Here is an 8,475-nt window from a genome sequence, read left to right on the forward strand (position 1 = left end):
GATTTCCCAAAATTGTTTTTATAACACTTTGAAAAAACGGGGTTTTTTTAATAAAATGAGATATAATATGGACAAAAATATGAAAACACAAAAAAGACACAAAAAGTTCCTAAACTTTGGGTGATTTGATGCTGATTTACTTAGGTCGGCAATTCTGTTGTTAAATAACAACATATATAGGGTAAAACCACTTATTCCTGGCCACTTAATTTTAAACTTCGTTATATATTACCGCGAACGGCATAGGATCATGAAAAAATATTTCTAAACTCTTAATAAACTTCTTGAGATACAATTTATGACAAGTTTGGTAATTTTTGTCAATAAATTAACAAGTTTCAGCACAAGTACAATAAGGCTTAAAAAACACCAAATCCTGGCCGGAGATCCAAAACATGGCCATTGCGAACTTATTCCTGGCCATTAAGTTTTACGAAGTAAAAGTAGTGACAATGATTTTAAAAACACAACAAATTTATTGTCTCGAGTTTAAAAATAAGTTCTGCACAAATTTTTACTTGTGTATATTCAGGAAATATAGAATAAAAGCAAAATGCGAAAATAATAAAAAAATCCTTTTTATAACAGCTAAACAAAAATAAATTTTAAATCGCTTCACAAAACTTAGCAAATGTCTTAAATGAATAAAAACATAAACTTGCTATACTTATGTAATTAATACTAATGTTTTTTGTCATGTCATAAAGTAGCAGTTTAAGAAAAAAGCCAGCGTTTGATAAGATTTTCAGTTTTAAAATGTATTTTACAATTTCAACAACAATCTCAAAAATATACCAATTCAAAATGGTCCTTATGAGGTTTAGTAAAAGAAGTATATTAAATTAGGCAACAAAATACATAAACATAATATAGTGATACTTTGCAAATAACTCAACATTGAATTGCTGTTTTTTTTCAAAATAAAAAAATTAAAATTTCAATAAAAATATTTAACAGCAAAATAATTAAATATATATTTAAAAAATAAAGCAAACAATTACAACACTATTATCAGGATACCGATTCGTCCATCGTTTTTGGATCATTAAGTTACATTAACATTTTTCAACATTGTTTGCAAGAGTTGCTTGTATCGTCTGTATTTTTTTTTTGTTTAGATTGGATTAAATTTTTTTTATTTGGTTTTGTTTTATTATTCATATTATTTGCTTTGTCAGATAATGGAACTTTAGTCTTTGCAATCAGTTTTTTCTCAGCAATCTGAGATTTCAATAATTTACACTCTTCTTTTTCCTTCAACTTTTGTTGAAGTGCTTCAAATCTCTTTCTGGACCGATTCTCTTTTTCTTTATTTTTTTCTCTTTTAGTTTCTATCTCCAGAATCTTAGCATCGCAGGCTTCCTTAGATGTCAATATGAAATATGTTGGTTGCAGGCCATTTTTTGAAAATTTTTTAGTAGTTGGCAAAATCTTTTTTGGGTATGGTAATATATCATTGTCATCGTCCTCAGTGTTTAACAGATTATTTAAATCATAAGATGTAGATGCATTGGTGAGAAGAGTATATGTTGTATCATTAGACTTATTATTAACAAGCGGTGTTGGAAGAGCAGTTAATACATCAGGAGATAACATTTTCAAACTTTTCCAACTCATAAAAGTTTCATCACTCTTAATGTCAAATCCTTTATCAAAACAAAAAGCAAAACATTGGTGTTGTTGGTCTGTTAAAACAGATTCCAGATCATCAATGGAATAAGTTGGTAAAACAAGACTAGAACTATTCACTTTTTTCTCTACACAATTGGATTCAATAGCAAAATCTATTTGTACATTACTTACTGCAAAGTTTGTTTGATGTGGTTGTAATATAATTTCAGAAGTTTTTTCAGATTTTTCCAAAAATGGATTAATAATATGCTTCTTATCTTCGTCAAATCTTATACTTTTTTCATATTTAGCCTCAGTTAATTGTGATGGTTCATAAAGGTTGTTTGGCAGATAAGCCTCTGGTGGAATTTTATTGGGATTGAATGGAAATATACCACAGGCATTAAACCCTGATTTAATGTTCTTTTCCGATAAGGCTTTTATCCATGCTATTCTAAACAAAGCACAAAAATTCCTATGTGACACTAAAACACCTGGATACATATTCATCATATCTTGGCAAGCAACATTATAGTGTTGTTTGAGTGGTCCAAATACACTGCGATCACAAGGTTGAAGCCAATGTGATGTGTGTGCTGGAAGTTCAGCTATAATGATGTTATTCTTGATAGCTGATTCAATCAATTCTATGAAATTATGAGAACTATGACCATCCAAAATTAATATTTGAGGTCGCTCAGGTCCTATATTTGTTAAAAAAGATTCCGAAAACCAAAGTAATGCAATACCTTGTTTAGTCCACCCAGAATCAGAAACACTCCAAGTACTTCTTTCAGGAGCTGAAAGAACTTCAAAGCCATTTAAAGCTCTTCTGGTTTTACCTTTCACAATAATGTGAGGAGGTATGTGAGTGCCTGAGGCACTAATTGTGGCAATTATTGTTATTGTTTCACAATTTCCACTTGTCTGACTTTGTATATATCTTGAACATGACTTAGTAACAACCTTGTCTGGTGTATGCTGCAATTGCAAACCAGTTTCATCCATATTCCACACACAATGGGGTTTGCAATAAAGACCCATCTCATCCATAACTTGCTTCAGCGCGTTAAAATAAATAGAAACCTTTTCCTTGTCCATACACTGATGGCGAATAGCAGCTGTACCCTCAGGAACTCTTAGTCGAAGAGTTAAATGTCTTTTTTTAAGTAGAGACCACCATTTTTTAGATGGCAGACCATTCTTGAATGGAATACCCCACTTTCTTGCTATATCCCCAGCATATTTCATAAACTGACGCCTTCCAAAACCAATACCCATAGATGCTCTTTTAGATGCATATTCAACAAGCTTAAGCTCATCTTCACTTCCAAGTTTTGTAGAACAACCTGGACGTGCACCCATTTCAGTTTTTCCATTAAGACGATTTTGCAAAGTGCAACGAGGAACCTTGTAAGTTTTAGATGCAGTACGTTGAGTCATTCTTTTTTCTTTGACTGCAGCCACTGCTTCGTCCATTTGGCTTTTTGTCCATTTTAAAACTTTTACTCCTTTCCTCAGTTAAAGTTACAGTGTTTTGTTTTACTTTTTTTATTTTTGCACATTTTTTTAATTTGAGTGGGATGCATAATTCAACCTATAAAAATTTACTTATAAAACCAAAAAGAATAAAATGTTTCAAAACAGAAAACGTTTTCTCTTATGAGATTTATTTTAAAAAACAAAATTTTAAAAACAAACAAGAAAACATATATAAATTATATTTAACATGCAATCTATATATATATATATATATATATATATATACATATATATATATATATATATATATATTATATATATATATATATATATATATATATATATATATATATATATTATATATATATATATAAATATTATATATATATATATATATTATATATATATATATATATATATATATATATATATATATATATATATATATATATATATATATATATATATATATATATATATATATATATATATAGTTTAACTAAATAAAAAAATACAACTTTATGATGACCATCATAAAGTTGTATTTTTTTATTTAGACCATCATAAAGTTGTATTTTTTTATTTAGTTAAACTTTATATATACCATCATAAAGTTGTATTTTTTTATTTAGTTAAACTTTATATATATATTGATCTATTTTGTAAAAATTACTTTTACATTATATTGATCACTCTCAAACAAACAAGAGAATTTGTATCTCAATTTGATACAATAATAAACAACAATATACATATATATATATATATATATATAAATATATATATATATATATATATATATATATATATATATATATATATATATATATATATATATATATATATATATATATACATATTAGGGATATGACTTTTTAATTTTTTTTCAAATAAAATGTTTCCTGTATCATAAATCGATGAACTTTTACCTAAAATCATGAAAAAAGGCCCAAATAGCTTTCTGCAACAAAAAAAGGTCACCCCCAAAATAAAAATTTGATTTACCATTTTTATACATTCATTTTTGACCGATGTTTTAATCTTAAGCTTAATTCTCAGCTTAATTCTATTTATTTCATTATTTTGTTATGAATTTATAAATATAACGCCACACGTTACCATGGCAACGAAACGGCCGTGTGCCGGCAAATACTTGGAATTGTTATGTGATGACAACATTGTGTTACAACGGTGATATAGACGACTGTAACAGACTGTAGAAGATTATAGAACTTAGTAGAAAATTCTGGAAGCTCTAAATAATTATATAAGCGAGCTGCTGTCAGAGCTCAGTGTTGATAATGTGAATAGTTCTATGAAGTACTCTGCGTGTAACTGAGCTAATAAAGAACTACTGTAGCGAACTAAAGACGCTGTAAGTGTACGAAGTATAAGTAGTTGTAGCATTATCGTTAGGATACGGACTGGATTATCGAACTGTTATCAACATTGACTGGATTATCGAACTATAATTGGATTACTATACAGTTAAAGTATTTTATTAATTAAACGACTTTATTAAACGGATATTTACGCTCAGCTATCCGTAAAGTCGTAACAATATTATATGATGTCTCACAAGAAAAGTCATACCACAGTAACAAAGAACAAGAAGACTTGGACTAAAAATTTGGTGAGATTTCAAGAGTCACACAGAAGAAGAGGAAGCGTGGCTGTAGAAGAACATTCACTCGATGAAAAATCCAGAATACCACTTCAATTGCAGATCGTAGGAAGATACCAGTTTCTCGGAGCATATGTTAAAGGAAGAAAAGAACGAATAGACCAAATTTCTAAGGAAATTACAAAATTGTGGGACAATAAACTGAATTTTCCACGTGTGTCTGATCAAGTGATAAGAGCAAAGCTTATGAAGGTGCTGAAGGTCTATGATGAATGTGTCAAGCGTGGAAAATATGATGTTCTCAATGCATTATTTGACATCACGAAAGTGAATGGCCAGTGGTTATCCTCGGAAGATAAACGTCTATACCACCTACAAAAAGAAAGTAAAGGACAGGTGGGGTACTCAACAGGACAAGTGGCAAGTAAAGAAACCATTCACCCTTCCAAGAGAAGGAAAGTCCAGTCTGGAACAGCAATACCTTCCACATCACAAGTCCTGTCTACCACAGACAGTGGTACTGAATCTGAAAACTGCAAAAGTAAGAGTGAAGATGATGAAGACGACGACGGTGATAAAGACGATGATGAGGACACTCAGAAAAAAACTAGAAAGCACTACAAAAGTAAATTTGCTGTAAGTATGGTTACATCAAGTGGAGTTTCCACAAAGAAAGCTGCTAAAATATGCAATGTATTATCACAACAAGGTATTGATATTCCAACTCCAAGTCAATCAGCAATTTACAAGTCCATATTCAAAGAGGCAGGTAAATTAAAAAAAGAAATGATACAACAACTTAAAATGGAACAGTGGTCCTTACACTTTGACGGCAAACGAATAGATGATAAGGAATATCAGGTAGTTGTACTTCAGAATGAAAGAACTGACGTGAAACTTGATGCACTGCGTTTAAAAGATGGCAAAGCTGAAACTGTTGCTGAAAAAATTGCCAAACTTATTGATGAATACAATTTGTGGAATTCAATTAAGATGATCATTACTGATACAACAAACGTCAATACTGGGAAGAGAAATGGAGTTGTTGTGAAGTTGCAACGTATGTTTAAATTAAAGGGTGTCACAATACCACAATTTATCGGTTGTCAGCATCACGTACTAGACAGGATTCTCCGTCTGGTGATGGACGAAGAACTTGGGGGTGATACCAAATCTCCAAACATTGAATACCCATTTGTGTCTGAACTGTTGAATAAGTATGATGAACTGAAGGATAAGTTTGTGAATGGAACTGTAGAAATTCTTGATAAATCAGGGTGGAGAGACGATATGAAGTTTTTGTACCATTTAACAAGAGTGTTTAGGTTCTATGAAGAACAAAGAAACTTCCCTCTGATTCACTTTCAGACCATTCCTAATATGAGCAATGCCAGATGGAACTCAAGAGCCATTCTCGCCATTCTGGCGTTCATTCTTATGCCTGAAGCGAGAAAGAATTTGGAGAAGGTTTGCAGGTTTATTTCATGAGTGGGCAGAACATTGGTTTAGTAGTCAAAAGTACAATGACAATGACTTCAAGAATTTATCTGATGTATTGAAGCCTTACAAAAAGGCATTGCAGTCATTCAAAAATCACTGGAAGAAAGAGCCATCCGTCATCGACATACCACGAAGTAATCAGATAGCTGAACGTGCAATCAAGGTGATGCAAGACCTGTATGCTTCCTGCAGAAAGAAAGACAAACTGCAACTTCGATTCATTCTAAGTAATAAGCGCTAGACTCTTAATGAGACGTGAGCATCATGTGACCCATGTACTAAACACAGTAGGCCTATAGACACAGACAGTTATGTATATTGTTGTACTAGACGTTTTGATACTGTTAATTTTGTAATACTTGTATAATTATATATCACATAATGTTTTTTGTTATATCACAGTACATGTTGCATAAATAAATAAAAACACAACAGGAGTATGACTCTTACAACATCTTCAGCCTTTAATATTCATTTACTGTACAAAAGTGTACCTATTGAAAATTCGATTTTTTGGTTTTGGGGTGACCTTTTTTTAAAATATGTCAAAATGAAACATCTATTCGTTCTTTTTACATAAAAGTTCATTGAATTACGATACAGGCCTAGTAGGTTGCAAAAAAGTCATATCCCTAATATATATATATATATATATATATATATATATATATATATATATATATATATAAATATAGTTATATATACATACATATATATCGTTATATGTAATATATATATATATTTTATATATGTATATACACACACACATATATATATATATGTATTATATATATATATATATATATATATATATATATATACATATAAATATATATATATACATATACATATAATATATATACATATATGTATATACATATACATATAATATATGTATATATACATATAATATATGATATATGTATATAATATATATATATACATACATATATATATATATATATATACATATATATATATATATATATATATATATATATATATATATATATATATATATAATTTTAGCATGAAAATAATAAAATAGAATAAATAATGTAGATAATAAAAATTTGACTCAACTTTATAATTAAAAAATTTTATTTTAACTAACTTTGTTTTTTTATAACAAAATTTATATTACAATTAAGACCTTATTCATGGCCAAGAATAGGTTGACATGTGGCCATGATTAGGTCATTATTTATGGGTAACAAAAACTAAAAAAGTGACAACTTAAACACAACCAAACGATGTAATTTTTATTTCAAATCAAAGTAAAATGTTTTTATTACTAGAATAAACCATTGCAATTGAGTTAAATTTTATTATTGTTATTAAACAAGATAAATCAGCGAGACGTTTTTTCGCATTTTTGTTTTCACGTTCGGAATATTTTCCACAATATAAACCAAGTTAGTATAATTTTAAATCTCAAATAAAATAACGTAGCGTTGATCTTATGTAAAGGACTGAGGTTTTAAAGTTAAAAGTTAGATTTAATTTTCATTTTCAAAAATTTGGAAAGCCACCAACTCAATATTTAAGACAATAAAGTTCATTGAAAAGTGGCCAGGAATTGGTGCTGGCCAGGTATAGGTGGTTTTACCCTATTTACCAACATGTTTTTGAATAACAACATAAAATCGCCGGATTTAAACGCTCTAAGGTCAGCAAGTTAGGTCCGAATGCCGAGGACTGAATATTACTGTGTAAAATTATGAAAAAAGATAGAAACTTCAGTTTTATTAAAACCTTTTATTAAAACCTTAAAACCTTTAAGGTCATTATAACCATTTCCTAACAATAACTTAAATTCAGCAACAGTCACTTTCCTACTGTTAAAGCAGTTTTTAATGATGAAAAAGAAAATGATAAGAAATAAAATATTTTTGATTTGTACGTTATACGACATCATTTAACACCATTTTTTGTAATTTAAACAATTTCTGACGCATTGTTATATTTGTTAGTTCATTGTTATATTTTCAATATCTGTTTTGTTGTTAGTTATCCATGCAAAAGTATCTTGTAGGTCTTTTGCAAAATTGTACATTCCTCTTTTTAACCAAGAATTTATTAAAAAATAAAGAATATGTAGATTTATAAGACTAAAATTAAAATGTATTATAAAACTATATACTGTTGTAAAATTTCAATGTTAATATTTTAAATAATATTTGTATATAGTTATACAATAATTTTTAATTTAATTTTATTAAAAAAAAATTATTGTAAAACTGTTGAACATAACTAAA

Source organism: Hydra vulgaris, chromosome 11, assembly GCF_038396675.1.
Source record: "Hydra vulgaris chromosome 11, alternate assembly HydraT2T_AEP".
NCBI classification, from domain to species: domain Eukaryota; kingdom Metazoa; phylum Cnidaria; class Hydrozoa; order Anthoathecata; family Hydridae; genus Hydra; species Hydra vulgaris.